This window comes from Hippopotamus amphibius, chromosome 2, assembly GCF_030028045.1.
Source record: "Hippopotamus amphibius kiboko isolate mHipAmp2 chromosome 2, mHipAmp2.hap2, whole genome shotgun sequence".
Classification (NCBI taxonomy): domain Eukaryota; kingdom Metazoa; phylum Chordata; class Mammalia; order Artiodactyla; family Hippopotamidae; genus Hippopotamus; species Hippopotamus amphibius.
This window is the reverse complement of record NC_080187.1, coordinates 125,580,253-125,597,704: the sequence shown is the minus strand read 5'-3', so window position 1 is coordinate 125,597,704 and position 17,452 is coordinate 125,580,253.

Sequence of the window (17,452 nt, the reverse complement as noted above, 5' to 3'; positions counted from 1 at the left end):
TGGAAGTTAAAGCCTGTCTAGAACTGCCTTCCAGAGGCCGTTTTAAAGTAGGGGGACCTCTTGCTACACAAGCTAGCAAGATAGAGTGTCCTGCTCTGGCCTTTGCTCTGACAACACAGTGGATGCAAAGTGCCTGTGGAATGGAGGGTGCTCTGAAGCTGCAGGAGAGACTTTTGGCACACAGTGTTCTCCCATGCCAAATGGTGCCGACACAGTGTGCATCTCTTCCTGCAAGGCTCTTGAGCACTTCAAGAGTACGTGGACTAGAGTTTCAGGGAACGTGCTGCAGGCCTTTCTGGATGGAAAAGCTGCCGCCTCTTCAGAGGCCAATTGTCACGTTTCGTGTGTCCTCCAGATCAACAGTGTTGTCTGCTGAGCTCCTTGCAAGGGATGGCAAGCACCCTGTTTCCTCGGAAGAGACTCCCCTTTCCAATAAGCGGCTTGCCAGCAGGGAAGAAAAGTCAAGTAGCAAAGGAGATCAGCATGCAGCTTAAAGGCCTCTGGAATCCTGCTTTACAATGGGGTCCTGGGTCTTTGGTCATCAGGCTTCCATGTGAATGGGGACACACAGCCTGTGTCCCTGCAGCTTCTGAGCAGGCAAAGAGATATGCATGCCACACACTGGGACATTCTCAAATGAACTTTGCTCAGTAGTGGGCCTGCGTGCTGTGAATGGTCTACGTGAGGCAGGCCTTAGGGAATCCTAGGTGATACAGGGACTTGCCAGGGACTAGCAGTGTTCATGGTCATCATTTCCATTTAGTGCAGGCTGGAGGCACATTCAAGGATCTCTCTGAGGCAGAGACACCTCAGGTAGGATTTCCCAGGGTGAGCACGTAGCACAGCATTTCTCTCATTGCAGTTCCACATTCCTCCCACAGGCAGTCCTGCCTGGCATTCTGGGATTCCCTAGAATGGTGTTCCTCGGGCAGTTGGAAAGTTGGGAATTGTAGATCTGCCAGCATGGCAAGCATGTCTTTGACATGGCTTTGTATACAAAGGGGATTCCATGGGCACCAGGCACTACGGAGACTTTTGGCACACAGGGAAGATGTTCCACACACAGTGTTCCCCGTGGAAAGCAGAGCGACCCCCAGCACACGTTTGCAATGAGTGGCACTCTCCCATGGAAGCACTACTTGGACCAAGGTTTCATTGCCCCTGCTGCAGGCCTTTCTAAATGGAGAGACTGCAGCTCATCTGGAGGCTACAGATCAATGACCATTCACCCTCGAGTTCCAGAGTGTTGTGGGATGGGGTCCTAGCAAGGAATGGCAAGCACCCTGTATCTCTCAAGCAGTGATCTTTGGAGGACCACTGTGTGACCAGAGCTGCATCTGGGGGTTCCTCGCAAGCTGACCACAGTGTCCTTTGGCCACAGCTGGTGTGTGTGCAGAGTTCAGGGCTCTGCCCTGCTCTCCTGGCTAGAGTGCTGATTGCTCTGCATTACAAAGAGCCTCAGCAACACAGCTCTAGGCCCTTCATTGTGGGCCAGGAAGGCCTGCTCTAGGTGGGAAGTGCTGAGCTGCACGGAGAAATCCCTGTGCTTCACATTCACCCTGGGAGCTTCTCCCAGTGGTCCATCTACCACCAGTAGAAGCTAACTTGTAGAAACTGCCTGGGAAAGCAGGACACACTTTCCCTCTGCACAGCTAGGCTTCCACAAAGCCAGAGAACGCTAAGCCTCCCTAAGGCCTTCACTTTGTTATGCCCCGCAAGGTGTGCCATTGATCTGCCGAGGATATTGGCTTGCTCTAAAGACGGAGGCTTGGGACTGTGTATCCTGTCACAGTGGAGAGACTGCAGGCTTCCCTTGGCATCTGGTGTGAGAAAGGAAGGGCAATGCCCCCTTTGCACAGCGTGAGGCTTGCCACCTCCAAGCGGTCCTCCAAACCCTGTTGCTCCCCACCTTCCCTTCACTGCTGGCAAGCTTCTGGCAGGAACAGAGAGTTTCCCCCAAGAAACATGCAGCTTGCCATTCTAGGTAGTAACTCATCCCTCAAGCCCCTTCCCTAAAAGGGGAATGAAACCTGACCACAAGCCTCCAGGGAAGGTTCCATTTCTGCCTCCAGCAAGGCATGCCTCAGGTGCCTGGGCATTCTTCTCCATGGATTGCTTTCATGATTCTCTGCTCCCTCCAAGGTTGTGTCAGCTCCTGTGTGCACCATATTGCATGCAGGACCACTGTGTGCCAAAGGCGTTTTCTGGGAATGCGGAGCCACAGGGCTCCAGCCACGGGGGCCTGTGGAGCAGCTTGTTTGTGTACTGAGGGAAAGCCTCTGCCCTGCTCTCCTCGTTCGAGAGGTTGATGTCCCCAGCTTTCCATCAGCCTCGGCAACACACACCTAGGCCCTACTTTCCACTTCCAGCAGGCCTCCTGCTCAAAGTGAGGACAGCTGAGCTGCTCTGCATAAGCACTATGCTGAGCCCTCAGCCTGGTAGCTCCTAGGAGAGGGCTGCATACCTCTAACTGATGTTGCACCTGATCACCTCCCTGGGGAAGTGCCACAGAGGTTCCCTTTGCACGGCTAGGCCTCAGCATGCCAGGGGATCCCTCAGGCCTTCCAAAGGTCTTCACTTTCTATGACCTCTCAGCCTGTAGTCTCTGTGCTGAGGAAAGTGTCTTCATGCACAGACTGTGGGTGCAGCCTCTGTGTCTTGTCACAGCTCCGAAAATGCAGGGACAGATGCCGTGTGTTAACCCACACATTGGTGCCTGCCAGGGAAGGCAGTCAACTTCCCTTTGGTAGGCACAAGGATTCCAGCCTCACAGGTGCCCTCTGAACACCTTTGCTTGCTGACTAGTCTTCCCAGCTGGACAGCCCCTGGGAGGAGAAGAGGGTTTTCCCAATTGAAACAGGGGGCTGGCAATTCCCTGGAAGGCGCTCAGCCCTCAAGCCTCCTTCATTGGAGGGGACATGCAACCTGACCCCCAGCCTCCCGGAAATATGCCCTGTTCCCTGCCAGAAAGACAGGCAGCCCTGGCCTGATGACGGATGCACTGGTGGGCTTTCTCATTTCCGTGCCTTCAGGAGGCTCTGTGAGCTCCTGTGTGCTCCTTTCTTCACAGAGGACAGCTGTCTGCCATAAGCTTCGTGGGGGGCTTTTGAGCAACAAGGCTTCAGCCATGGGGGCCTCTGGATCAGCTTGTTTCTGTGCTGAGGGAAAAGCTCCCCCTGCTCTCCTTGTTAGAGAGGTTGATGTCCCCAGCATGCCAGCAGCCTCAGGAACACACACCTAGGCCCTTCTTTCCATTTCAGTCAGGCCTCCTGCTCTCAGTGAGAACACCTGAGCAGTGGTGTATACGCTCTGTGCTGAGCCCTCTGCCTGGGAGCTCCTACTGGAGAGCTCCCTCCTTCTAAGTGAAGCTGGATTGGATGACCTACATGGAGAACTGCAACACACTTTCCCTTTGCACTGCTAGGCCTCAACAAGTACCAGGGTCCTGTAGCCTTCCCATGGTCCTTACTATTGTCATGCCTTCTCAGCCTGCAATCTCTGTGCTAGGGAGCCAGTAGAGACCATTTGGGCTGCAGCCATTTCTGGATGGAGAACCTGCAGCTCACCTAGAGTCTATCAGTCTTTTTTTTTCACCTCAAATGACAGAGTGCTGTGGGATGCCATCCAGGCCAGGAAGGGCAAGCACCCGGTTTCTTTGGAGTAGACTCACGTGATCTCTGGGACACTTGTCAGCAGTGAAGAGAAGATGGGTAGCAAGTGTGATTTCCTTGAAGCTTGGAGGCCACAGCTATCTCGCTTCCCAATGAGGAAATAACTTCTTATCATATCAGGGCCCGCCTTTAAAGTGGCCAGCCAGCCTCTGTTTCTGCAGCTTCTGAACCACCAGCAGAAACACCTGCCCCAACGGGGCACTTTCATGAATGCATTTTGCTCCCCCAGAGTGTCTGAATGCCATGTATGGCCTTAGCAGGAGAAGGCCCCAGTAGGCCTAGAAGACCTTGCCATGCACTGGCAGGGCTCCGGGCAAAGCTGTCCTTTCTCTCCATTCTGGTTCCCAATTTGAATGTCAGCTTGAGGTAGCATGCGGACAGGAAGGAGATCCATGGGGAAGGCAAAGCACAGAGTGCTTACCATATAGCTCCAGGCCCCTGAGCTAGCTTGACAAGCATGGAAGTTAAAGCCTGTCTAGAACTGCCTTCCAGAGGCCGTTTTAAAGTAGGGGGACCTCTTGCTACACAAGCTAGCAAGATAGAGTGTCCTGCTCTGGCCTTTGCTCTGACAACACAGTGGATGCAAAGTGCCTGTGGAATGGAGGGTGCTCTGAAGCTGCAGGAGAGACTTTTGGCACACAGTGTTCTCCCATGCCAAATGGTGCCGACACAGTGTGCATCTCTTCCTGCAAGGCTCTTGAGCACTTCCAGAGTACGTGGACTAGAGTTTCAGGGAACGTGCTGCAGGCCTTTCTGGATGGAAAAGCTGCCGCCTCTTCAGAGGCCAATTGTCACGTTTCGTGTGTCCTCCAGATCAACAGTGTTGTCTGCTGAGCTCCTTGCAAGGGATGGCAAGCACCCTGTTTCCTCGGAAGAGACTCCCCTTTCCAATAAGCGGCTTGCCAGCAGGGAAGAAAAGTCAAGTAGCAAAGGAGATCAGCATGCAGCTTAGAGGCCTCTGGAATCCTGCTTTACAATGGGGTCCTGGGTCTTTGGTCATCAGGCTTCCATGTGAATGGGGACACACAGCCTGTGTCCCTGCAGCTTCTGAGCAGGCAAAGAGATATGCATGCCACACACTGGGACATTCTCAAATGAACTTTGCTCAGTAGTGGGCCTGCGTGCTGTGAATGGTCTACGTGAGGCAGGCCTTAGGGAATCCTAGGTGATACAGGGACTTGCCAGGGACTAGCAGTGTTCATGGTCATCATTTCCATTTAGTGCAGGCTGGAGGCACATTCAAGGATCTCTCTGAGGCAGAGACACCTCAGGTAGGATTTCCCAGGGTGAGCACGTAGCACAGCATTTCTCTCATTGCAGTTCCACATTCCTCCCACAGGCAGTCCTGCCTGGCATCCTGGGATTCCCTAGAATGGTGTTCCTCGGGCAGTTGGAAAGTTGGGAATTGTAGATCTGCAAGCATGGCAAGCATGTCTTTGACATGGCTTTGTATACAAAGGGGATTCCATGGGCACCAGGCACTACGGAGACTTTTGGCACACAGGGAAGATGTTCCACACACAGTGTTCCCCGTGGAAAGCAGAGCGACCCCCAGCACACGTTTGCAATGAGTGGCACTCTCCCATGGAAGCACTACTTGGACCAAGGTTTCATTGCCCCTGCTGCAGGCCTTTCTAAATGGAGAGACTGCAGCTCATCTGGAGGCTACAGATCAATGACCATTCACCCTCGAGTTCCAGAGTGTTGTGGGATGGGGTCCTAGCAAGGAATGGCAAGCACCCTGTATCTCTCAAGCAGTGATCTTTGGAGGACCACTGTGTGACCAGAGCTGCATCTGGGGGTTCCTCGCAAGCTGACCACAGTGTCCTTTGGCCACAGCTGGTGTGTGTGCAGAGTTCAGGGCTCTGCCCTGCTCTCCTGGCTAGAGTGCTGATTGCTCTGCATTACAAAGAGCCTCAGCAACACAGCTCTAGGCCCTTCATTGTGGGCCAGGAAGGCCTGCTCTAGGTGGGAAGTGCTGAGCTGCACGGAGAAATCCCTGTGCTTCACATTCACCCTGGGAGCTTCTCCCAGTGGTCCATCTACCACCAGTAGAAGCTAACTTGTAGAAACTGCCTGGGAAAGCAGGACACACTTTCCCTCTGCACAGCTAGGCTTCCACAAAGCCAGAGAACCCTAAGCCTCCCTAAGGCCTTCACTTTGTTATGCCCCGCAAGGTGTGCCATTGATCTGCCGAGGATATTGGCTTGCTCTAAAGACGGAGGCTTGGGACTGTGTATCCTGTCACAGTGGAGAGACTGCAGGCTTCCCTTGGCATCTGGTGTGAGAAAGGAAGGGCAATGCCCCCTTTGCACAGCGTGAGGCTTGCCACCTCCAAGCGGTCCTCCAAACCCTGTTGCTCCCCACCTTCCCTTCACTGCTGGCAAGCTTCTGGCAGGAACAGAGAGTTTCCCCCAAGAAACATGCAGCTTGCCATTCTAGGTAGGAACTCATCCCTCAAGCCCCCTCCCTAAAAGGGGAATGAAACCTGACCACAAGCCTCCAGGGAAGGTTCCATTTCTGCCTCCAGCAAGGCATGCCTCAGGTGCCTGGGCATTCTTCTCCATGGATTGCTTTCATGATTCTGTGCTCCCTCCAAGGTTGTGTCAGCTCCTGTGTGCACCATATTGCATGCAGGACCACTGTGTGCCAAAGGGGTTTTCTGGGAATGCGGAGCCACAGGGCTCCAGCCACGGGGGCCTGTGGAGCAGCTTGTTTGTGTACTGAGGGAAAGCCTCTGCCCTGCTCTCCTCGTTCGAGAGGTTGATGTCCCCAGCTTTCCATCAGCCTCGGCAACACACACCTAGGCCCTACTTTCCACTTCCAGCAGGCCTCCTGCTCAAAGTGAGGACAGCTGAGCTGCTCTGCATAAGCACTGTGCTGAGCCCTCAGCCTGGGAGCTCCTAGGAGAGGGCTGCATAGCTCTAACTGATGTTGCACCTGATCACCTCCCTGGGGAAGTGCCACAGAGGTTCCCTTTGCACGGCTAGGCCTCAGCATGCCAGGGGATCCCTCAGGCCTTCCAAAGGTCTTCACTTTCTATGACCTCTCAGCCTGTAGTCTCTGTGCTGAGGAAAGTGTCTTCATGCACAGACTGTGGGTGCAGCCTCTGTGTCTTGTCACAGCTCCGAAAATGCAGGGACAGATGCCGTGTGTTAACCCACACATTGGTGCCTGCCAGGGAAGGCAGTCAACTTCCCTTTGGTAGGCACAAGGATTCCAGCCTCACAGGTGCCCTCTGAACACCTTTGCTTGCTGACTAGTCTTCCCAGCTGGACAGCCCCTGGGAGGAGAAGAGGGTTTTCCCAATTGAAACAGGGGGCTGGCAATTCCCTGGAAGGCGCTCAGCCCTCAAGCCTCCTTCATTGGAGGGGACATGCAACCTGACCCCCAGCCTCCCGGAAATATGCCCTGTTCCCTGCCAGAAAGACAGGCAGCCCTGGCCTGATGACGGATGCACTGGTGGGCTTTCTCATTTCCGTGCCTTCAGGAGGCTCTGTGAGCTCCTGTGTGCTCCTTTCTTCACAGAGGACAGCTGTCTGCCATAAGCTTCGTGGGGGGCTTTTGAGCAACAAGGCTTCAGCCATGGGGGCCTCTGGATCAGCTTGTTTCTGTGCTGAGGGAAAAGCTCCCCCTGCTCTCCTTGTTAGAGAGGTTGATGTCCCCAGCATGCCAGCAGCCTCAGGAACACACACCTAGGCCCTTCTTTCCATTTCAGTCAGGCCTCCTGCTCTCAGTGAGAACACCTGAGCAGTGGTGTATACGCTCTGTGCTGAGCCCTCTGCCTGGGAGCTCCTACTGGAGAGCTCCCTCCTTCTAAGTGAAGCTGGATTGGATGACCTACATGGAGAACTGCAACACACTTTCCCTTTGCACTGCTAGGCCTCAACAAGTACCAGGGTCCTGTAGCCTTCCCATGGTCCTTACTATTGTCATGCCTTCTCAGCCTGCAATCTCTGTGCTAGGGAGCCAGTAGAGACCATTTGGGCTGCAGCCATTTCTGGATGGAGAACCTGCAGCTCACCTAGAGTCTATCAGTCTTTTTGTTTTCACCTCAAATGACAGAGTGCTGTGGGATGCCATCCAGGCCAGGAAGGGCAAGCACCCGGTTTCTTTGGAGTAGACTCACGTGATCTCTGGGACACTTGTCAGCAGTGAAGAGAAGATGGGTAGCAAGTGTGATTTCCTTGAAGCTTGGAGGCCACAGCTATCTCGCTTCCCAATGAGGAAATAACTTCTTATCATATCAGGGCCCGCCTTTAAAGTGGCCAGCCAGCCTCTGTTTCTGCAGCTTCTGAACCACCAGCAGAAACACCTGCCCCAACGGGGCACTTTCATGAATGCATTTTGCTCCCCCAGCGTGTCTGAATGCCATGTATGGCCTTAGCAGGAGAAGGCCCCAGTAGGCCTAGAAGACCTTGCCATGCACTGGCAGGGCTCCGGGCAAAGCTGTCCTTTCTCTCCATTCTGGTTCCCAATTTGAATGTCAGCTTGAGGTAGCATGCGGACAGGAAGGAGATCCATGGGGAAGGAAAAGCACAGAGTGCTTACCATATAGCTCCAGGCCCCTGAGCTAGCTTGACAAGCATGGAAGTTAAAGCCTGTCTAGAACTGCCTTCCAGAGGCCGTTTTAAAGTAGGGGGACCTCTTGCTACACAAGCTAGCAAGATAGAGTGTCCTGCTCTGGCCTTTGCTCTGACAACACAGTGGATGCAAAGTGCCTGTGCAATGGAGGGTGCTCTGAAGCTGCAGGAGAGACTTTTGGCACACAGTGTTCTCCCATGCCAAATGGTGCCGACACAGTGTGCATCTCTTCCTGCAAGGCTCTTGAGCACTTCAAGAGTACGTGGACTAGAGTTTCAGGGAACGTGCTGCAGGCCTTTCTGGATGGAAAAGCTGCCGCCTCTTCAGAGGCCAATTGTCACGTTTCGTGTGTCCTCCAGATCAACAGTGTTGTCTGCTGAGCTCCTTGCAAGGGATGGCAAGCACCCTGTTTCCTCGGAAGAGACTCCCCTTTCCAATAAGCGGCTTGCCAGCAGGGAAGAAAAGTCAAGTAGCAAAGGAGATCAGCATGCAGCTTAAAGGCCTCTGGAATCCTGCTTTACAATGGGGTCCTGGGTCTTTGGTCATCAGGCTTCCATGTGAATGGGGACACACAGCCTGTGTCCCTGCAGCTTCTGAGCAGGCAAAGAGATATGCATGCCACACACTGGGACATTCTCAAATGAACTTTGCTCAGTAGTGGGCCTGCGTGCTGTGAATGGTCTACGTGAGGCAGGCCTTAGGGAATCCTAGGTGATACAGGGACTTGCCAGGGACTAGCAGTGTTCATGGTCATCATTTCCATTTAGTGCAGGCTGGAGGCACATTCAAGGATCTCTCTGAGGCAGAGACACCTCAGGTAGGATTTCCCAGGGTGAGCACGTAGCACAGCATTTCTCTCATTGCAGTTCCACATTCCTCCTACAGGCAGTCCTGCCTGGCATTCTGGGATTCCCTAGAATGGTGTTCCTCGGGCAGTTGGAAAGTTGGGAATTGTAGATCTGCAAGCATGGCAAGCATGTCTTTGACATGGCTTTGTATACAAAGGGGATTCCATGGGCACCAGGCACTACGGAGACTTTTGGCACACAGGGAAGATGTTCCACACACAGTGTTCCCCGTGGAAAGCAGAGCGACCCCCAGCACACGTTTGCAATGAGTGGCACTCTCCCATGGAAGCACTACTTGGACCAAGGTTTCATTGCCCCTGCTGCAGGCCTTTCTAAATGGAGAGACTGCAGCTCATCTGGAGGCTACAGATCAATGACCATTCACCCTCGAGTTCCAGAGTGTTGTGGGATGGGGTCCTAGCAAGGAATGGCAAGCACCCTGTATCTCTCAAGCAGTGATCTTTGGAGGACCACTGTGTGACCAGAGCTGCATCTGGGGGTTCCTCGCAAGCTGACCACAGTGTCCTTTGGCCACAGCTGGTGTGTGTGCAGAGTTCAGGGCTCTGCCCTGCTCTCCTGGCTAGAGTGCTGATTGCTCTGCATTACAAAGAGCCTCAGCAACACAGCTCTAGGCCCTTCATTGTGGGCCAGGAAGGCCTGCTCTAGGTGGGAAGTGCTGAGCTGCACGGAGAAATCCCTGTGCTTCACATTCACCCTGGGAGCTTCTCCCAGTGGTCCATCTACCACCAGTAGAAGCTAACTTGTAGAAACTGCCTGGGAAAGCAGGACACACTTTCCCTCTGCACAGCTAGGCTTCCACAAAGCCAGAGAACCCTAAGCCTCCCTAAGGCCTTCACTTTGTTATGCCCCGCAAGGTGTGCCATTGATCTGCCGAGGATATTGGCTTGCTCTAAAGACGGAGGCTTGGGACTGTGTATCCTGTCACAGTGGAGAGACTGCAGGCTTCCCTTGGCATCTGGTGTGAGAAAGGAAGGGCAATGCCCCCTTTGCACAGCGTGAGGCTTGCCACCTCCAAGCGGTCCTCCAAACCCTGTTGCTCCCCACCTTCCCTTCACTGCTGGCAAGCTTCTGGCAGGAACAGAGAGTTTCCCCCAAGAAACATGCAGCTTGCCATTCTAGGTAGGAACTCATCCCTTAAGCCCCCTCCCTAAAAGGGGAATGAAACATGACCACAAGCCTCCAGGGAAGGTTCCATTTCTGCCTCCAGCAAGGCATACCTCAGGTGCCTGGGCATTCTTCTCCATGGATTGCTTTCATGATTCTCTGCTCCCTCCAAGGTTGTGTCAGCTCCTGTGTGCACCATATTGCATGCAGGACCACTGTGTGCCAAAGGGGTTTTCTGGGAATGCGGAGCCACAGGGCTCCAGCCACGGGGGCCTGTGGAGCAGCTTGTTTGTGTACTGAGGGAAAGCCTCTGCCCTGCTCTCCTCGTTCGAGAGGTTGATGTCCCCAGCTTTCCATCAGCCTCGGCAACACACACCTAGGCCCTACTTTCCACTTCCAGCAGGCCTCCTGCTCAAAGTGAGGACAGCTGAGCTGCTCTGCATAAGCACTGTGCTGAGCCCTCAGCCTGGGAGCTCCTAGGAGAGGGCTGCATACCTCTAACTGATGTTGCACCTGATCACCTCCCTGGGGAAGTGCCACAGAGGTTCCCTTTGCACGGCTAGGCCTCAGCATGCCAGGGGATCCCTCAGGCCTTCCAAAGGTCTTCACTTTCTATGACCTCTCAGCCTGTAGTCTCTGTGCTGAGGAAAGTGTCTTCATGCACAGACTGTGGGTGCAGCCTCTGTGTCTTGTCACAGCTCCGAAAATGCAGGGACAGATGCCGTGTGTTAACCCACACATTGGTGCCTGCCAGGGAAGGCAGTCAACTTCCCTTTGGTAGGCACAAGGATTCCAGCCTCACAGGTGCCCTCTGAACACCTTTGCTTGCTGACTAGTCTTCCCAGCTGGACAGCCCCTGGGAGGAGAAGAGGGTTTTCCCAATTGAAACAGGGGGCTGGCAATTCCCTGGAAGGCGCTCAGCCCTCAAGCCTCCTTCATTGGAGGGGACATGCAACCTGACCCCCAGCCTCCCGGAAATATGCCCTGTTCCCTGCCAGAAAGACAGGCAGCCCTGGCCTGATGACGGATGCACTGGTGGGCTTTCTCATTTCCGTGCCTTCAGGAGGCTCTGTGAGCTCCTGTGTGCTCCTTTCTTCACAGAGGACAGCTGTCTGCCATAAGCTTCGTGGGGGGCTTTTGAGCAACAAGGCTTCAGCCATGGGGGCCTCTGGATCAGCTTGTTTCTGTGCTGAGGGAAAAGCTCCCCCTGCTCTCCTTCTTAGAGAGGTTGATGTCCCCAGCATGCCAGCAGCCTCAGGAACACACACCTAGGCCCTTCTTTCCATTTCAGTCAGGCCTCCTGCTCTCAGTGAGAACACCTGAGCAGTGGTGTATACGCTCTGTGCTGAGCCCTCTGCCTGGGAGCTCCTACTGGAGAGCTCCCTCCTTCTAAGTGAAGCTGGATTGGATGACCTACATGGAGAACTGCAACACACTTTCCCTTTGCACTGCTAGGCCTCAACAAGTACCAGGGTCCTGTAGCCTTCCCATGGTCCTTACTATTGTCATGCCTTCTCAGCCTGCAATCTCTGTGCTAGGGAGCCAGTAGAGACCATTTGGGCTGCAGCCATTTCTGGATGGAGAACCTGCAGCTCACCTAGAGTCTATCAGTCTTTTTGTTTTCACCTCAAATGACAGAGTGCTGTGGGATGCCATCCAGGCCAGGAAGGGCAAGCACCCGGTTTCTTTGGAGTAGACTCACGTGATCTCTGGGACACTTGTCAGCAGTGAAGAGAAGATGGGTAGCAAGTGTGATTTCCTTGAAGCTTGGAGGCCACAGCTATCTCGCTTCCCAATGAGGAAATAACTTCTTATCATATCAGGGCCCGCCTTTAAAGTGGCCAGCCAGCCTCTGTTTCTGCAGCTTCTGAACCACCAGCAGAAACACCTGCCCCAACGGGGCACTTTCATGAATGCATTTTGCTCCCCCAGCGTGTCTGAATGCCATGTATGGCCTTAGCAGGAGAAGGCCCCAGTAGGCCTAGAAGACCTTGCCATGCACTGGCAGGGCTCCGGGCAAAGCTGTCCTTTCTCTCCATTCTGCTTCCCAATTTGAATGTCAGCTTGAGGTAGCATGCGGACAGGAAGGAGATCCATGGGGAAGGCAAAGCACAGAGTGCTTACCATATAGCTCCAGGCCCCTGAGCTAGCTTGACAAGCATGGAAGTTAAAGCCTGTCTAGAACTGCCTTCCAGAGGCCGTTTTAAAGTAGGGGGACCTCTTGCTACACAAGCTAGCAAGATAGAGTGTCCTGCTCTGGCCTTTGCTCTGACAACACAGTGGATGCAAAGTGCCTGTGCAATGGAGGGTGCTCTGAAGCTGCAGGAGAGACTTTTGGCACACAGTGTTCTCCCATGCCAAATGGTGCCGACACAGTGTGCATCTCTTCCTGCAAGGCTCTTGAGCACTTCAAGAGTACGTGGACTAGAGTTTCAGGGAACGTGCTGCAGGCCTTTCTGGATGGAAAAGCTGCCGCCTCTTCAGAGGCCAATTGTCACGTTTCGTGTGTCCTCCAGATCAACAGTGTTGTCTGCTGAGCTCCTTGCAAGGGATGGCAAGCACCCTGTTTCCTCGGAAGAGACTCCCCTTTCCAATAAGCGGCTTGCCAGCAGGGAAGAAAAGTCAAGTAGCAAAGGAGATCAGCATGCAGCTTAGAGGCCTCTGGAATCCTGCTTTACAATGGGGTCCTGGGTCTTTGGTCATCAGGCTTCCATGTGAATGGGGACACACAGCCTGTGTCCCTGCAGCTTCTGAGCAGGCAAAGAGATATGCATGCCACACACTGGGACATTCTCAAATGAACTTTGCTCAGTAGTGGGCCTGCGTGCTGTGAATGGTCTACGTGAGGCAGGCCTTAGGGAATCCTAGGTGATACAGGGACTTGCCAGGGACTAGCAGTGTTCATGGTCATCATTTCCATTTAGTGCAGGCTGGAGGCACATTCAAGGATCTCTCTGAGGCAGAGACACCTCAGGTAGGATTTCCCAGGGTGAGCACGTAGCACAGCATTTCTCTCATTGCAGTTCCACATTCCTCCTACAGGCAGTCCTGCCTGGCATTCTGGGATTCCCTAGAATGGTGTTCCTCGGGCAGTTGGAAAGTTGGGAATTGTAGATCTGCAAGCATGGCAAGCATGTCTTTGACATGGCTTTGTATACAAAGGGGATTCCATGGGCACCAGGCACTACGGAGACTTTTGGCACACAGGGAAGATGTTCCACACACAGTGTTCCCCGTGGAAAGCAGAGCGACCCCCAGCACACGTTTGCAATGAGTGGCACTCTCCCATGGAAGCACTACTTGGACCAAGGTTTCATTGCCCCTGCTGCAGGCCTTTCTAAATGGAGAGACTGCAGCTCATCTGGAGGCTACAGATCAATGACCATTCACCCTCGAGTTCCAGAGTGTTGTGGGATGGGGTCCTAGCAAGGAATGGCAAGCACCCTGTATCTCTCAAGCAGTGATCTTTGGAGGACCACTGTGTGACCAGAGCTGCATCTGGGGGTTCCTCGCAAGCTGACCACAGTGTCCTTTGGCCACAGCTGGTGTGTGTGCAGAGTTCAGGGCTCTGCCCTGCTCTCCTGGCTAGAGTGCTGATTGCTCTGCATTACAAAGAGCCTCAGCAACACAGCTCTAGGCCCTTCATTGTGGGCCAGGAAGGCCTGCTCTAGGTGGGAAGTGCTGAGCTGCACGGAGAAATCCCTGTGCTTCACATTCACCCTGGGAGCTTCTCCCAGTGGTCCATCTACCACCAGTAGAAGCTAACTTGTAGAAACTGCCTGGGAAAGCAGGACACACTTTCCCTCTGCACAGCTAGGCTTCCACAAAGCCAGAGAACCCTAAGCCTCCCTAAGGCCTTCACTTTGTTATGCCCCGCAAGGTGTGCCATTGATCTGCCGAGGATATTGGCTTGCTCTAAAGACGGAGGCTTGGGACTGTGTATCCTGTCACAGTGGAGAGACTGCAGGCTTCCCTTGGCATCTGGTGTGAGAAAGGAAGGGCAATGCCCCCTTTGCACAGCGTGAGGCTTGCCACCTCCAAGCGGTCCTCCAAACCCTGTTGCTCCCCACCTTCCCTTCACTGCTGGCAAGCTTCTGGCAGGAACAGAGAGTTTCCCCCAAGAAACATGCAGCTTGCCATTCTAGGTAGGAACTCATCCCTTAAGCCCCCTCCCTAAAAGGGGAATGAAACATGACCACAAGCCTCCAGGGAAGGTTCCATTTCTGCCTCCAGCAAGGCATACCTCAGGTGCCTGGGCATTCTTCTCCATGGATTGCTTTCATGATTCTGTGCTCCCTCCAAGGTTGTGTCAGCTCCTGTGTGCACCATATTGCATGCAGGACCACTGTGTGCCAAAGGGGTTTTCTGGGAATGCGGAGCCACAGGGCTCCAGCCACGGGGGCCTGTGGAGCAGCTTGTTTGTGTACTGAGGGAAAGCCTCTGCCCTGCTCTCCTCGTTCGAGAGGTTGATGTCCCCAGCTTTCCATCAGCCTCGGCAACACACACCTAGGCCCTACTTTCCACTTCCAGCAGGCCTCCTGCTCAAAGTGAGGACAGCTGAGCTGCTCTGCATAAGCACTGTGCTGAGCCCTCAGCCTGGGAGCTCCTAGGAGAGGGCTGCATACCTCTAACTGATGTTGCACCTGATCACCTCCCTGGGGAAGTGCCACAGAGGTTCCCTTTGCACGGCTAGGCCTCAGCATGCCAGGGGATCCCTCAGGCCTTCCAAAGGTCTTCACTTTCTATGACCTCTCAGCCTGTAGTCTCTGTGCTGAGGAAAGTGTCTTCATGCACAGACTGTGGGTGCAGCCTCTGTGTCTTGTCACAGCTCCGAAAATGCAGGGACAGATGCCGTGTGTTAACCCACACATTGGTGCCTGCCAGGGAAGGCAGTCAACTTCCCTTTGGTAGGCACAAGGATTCCAGCCTCACAGGTGCCCTCTGAACACCTTTGCTTGCTGACTAGTCTTCCCAGCTGGACAGCCCCTGGGAGGAGAAGAGGGTTTTCCCAATTGAAACAGGGGGCTGGCAATTCCCTGGAAGGCGCTCAGCCCTCAAGCCTCCTTCATTGGAGGGGACATGCAACCTGACCCCCAGCCTCCCGGAAATATGCCCTGTTCCCTGCCAGAAAGACAGGCAGCCCTGGCCTGATGACGGATGCACTGGTGGGCTTTCTCATTTCCGTGCCTTCAGGAGGCTCTGTGAGCTCCTGTGTGCTCCTTTCTTCACAGAGGACAGCTGTCTGCCATAAGCTTCGTGGGGGGCTTTTGAGCAACAAGGCTTCAGCCATGGGGGCCTCTGGATCAGCTTGTTTCTGTGCTGAGGGAAAAGCTCCCCCTGCTCTCCTTCTTAGAGAGGTTGATGTCCCCAGCATGCCAGCAGCCTCAGGAACACACACCTAGGCCCTTCTTTCCATTTCAGTCAGGCCTCCTGCTCTCAGTGAGAACACCTGAGCAGTGGTGTATACGCTCTGTGCTGAGCCCTCTGCCTGGGAGCTCCTACTGGAGAGCTCCCTCCTTCTAAGTGAAGCTGGATTGGATGACCTACATGGAGAACTGCAACACACTTTCCCTTTGCACTGCTAGGCCTCAACAAGTACCAGGGTCCTGTAGCCTTCCCATGGTCCTTACTATTGTCATGCCTTCTCAGCCTGCAATCTCTGTGCTAGGGAGCCAGTAGAGACCATTTGGGCTGCAGCCATTTCTGGATGGAGAACCTGCAGCTCACCTAGAGTCTATCAGTCTTTTTGTTTTCACCTCAAATGACAGAGTGCTGTGGGATGCCATCCAGGCCAGGAAGGGCAAGCACCCGGTTTCTTTGGAGTAGACTCACGTGATCTCTGGGACACTTGTCAGCAGTGAAGAGAAGATGGGTAGCAAGTGTGATTTCCTTGAAGCTTGGAGGCCACAGCTATCTCGCTTCCCAATGAGGAAATAACTTCTTATCATATCAGGGCCCGCCTTTAAAGTGGCCAGCCAGCCTCTGTTTCTGCAGCTTCTGAACCACCAGCAGAAACACCTGCCCCAACGGGGCACTTTCATGAATGCATTTTGCTCCCCCAGCGTGTCTGAATGCCATGTATGGCCTTAGCAGGAGAAGGCCCCAGTAGGCCTAGAAGACCTTGCCATGCACTGGCAGGGCTCCGGGCAAAGCTGTCCTTTCTCTCCATTCTGCTTCCCAATTTGAATGTCAGCTTGAGGTAGCATGCGGACAGGAAGGAGATCCATGGGGAAGGCAAAGCACAGAGTGCTTACCATATAGCTCCAGGCCCCTGAGCTAGCTTGACAAGCATGGAAGTTAAAGCCTGTCTAGAACTGCCTTCCAGAGGCCGTTTTAAAGTAGGGGGACCTCTTGCTACACAAGCTAGCAAGATAGAGTGTCCTGCTCTGGCCTTTGCTCTGACAACACAGTGGATGCAAAGTGCCTGTGCAATGGAGGGTGCTCTGAAGCTGCAGGAGAGACTTTTGGCACACAGTGTTCTCCCATGCCAAATGGTGCCGACACAGTGTGCATCTCTTCCTGCAAGGCTCTTGAGCACTTCAAGAGTACGTGGACTAGAGTTTCAGGGAACGTGCTGCAGGCCTTTCTGGATGGAAAAGCTGCCGCCTCTTCAGAGGCCAATTGTCACGTTTCGTGTGTCCTCCAGATCAACAGTGTTGTCTGCTGAGCTCCTTGCAAGGGATGGCAAGCACCCTGTTTCCTCGGAAGAGACTCCCCTTTCCAATAAGCGGCTTGCCAGCAGGGAAGAAAAGTCAAGTAGCAAAGGAGATCAGCATGCAGCTTAGAGGCCTCTGGAATCCTGCTTTACAATGGGGTCCTGGGTCTTTGGTCATCAGGCTTCCATGTGAATGGGGACACACAGCCTGTGTCCCTGCAGCTTCTGAGCAGGCAAAGAGATATGCATGCCACACACTGGGACATTCTCAAATGAACTTTGCTCAGTAGTGGGCCTGCGTGCTGTGAATGGTCTACGTGAGGCAGGCCTTAGGGAATCCTAGGTGATACAGGGACTTGCCAGGGACTAGCAGTGTTCATGGTCATCATTTCCATTTAGTGCAGGCTGGAGGCACATTCAAGGATCTCTCTGAGGCAGAGACACCTCAGGTAGGATTTCCCAGGGTGAGCACGTAGCACAGCATTTCTCTCATTGCAGTTCCACATTCCTCCTACAGGCAGTCCTGCCTGGCATTCTGGGATTCCCTAGAATGGTGTTCCTCGGGCAGT